The following is a 484-nucleotide window of genomic DNA, read 5'->3' on the forward strand; positions in this document are numbered from 1 at the left end:
CTTCCTTTTCTTTATTTTTGTTCTCAAGGGCTTTTTCTTTATTGTTAAGAACTGTTCATACCCTGACCGAGCTCCTCCAACTCGGCAAAATTCATAAGAGGTCCGACCTCGCCCTAAGGCTCACACCTACAGGTCGGACCTCGGGCAAATAAAGCAAGGAAGGCCCATCAAAAGGAACGCAGCCCAAAACCTAAAGGCCGAAAAGGCCTAGAAAAGGCGGTTCCACAAAGATAGAGATAAAACTCCCAAAGATAAGATAAGATAAGAATATCTTATCCAGGGAAGATCACGGCCAACTACTATAAATACACTGGAGCACCCAGGTATGGCATTCATTCCATATTCTACATATATCTGCTTGGACCCATGCTAACTTAAGCATCAGAGTGTCATTGCAGGTACAACCACCAACCACTCCGCATATCAAGCTCGGGTCCCTGAACCCCCACCTCGGGCCTCTCCAGACGACCGAGCTACACGTTTC

The sequence above is a fragment of the Arachis duranensis genome, chromosome 10 (genome assembly GCF_000817695.3).
Source record: "Arachis duranensis cultivar V14167 chromosome 10, aradu.V14167.gnm2.J7QH, whole genome shotgun sequence".
Taxonomy (NCBI): domain Eukaryota; kingdom Viridiplantae; phylum Streptophyta; class Magnoliopsida; order Fabales; family Fabaceae; genus Arachis; species Arachis duranensis.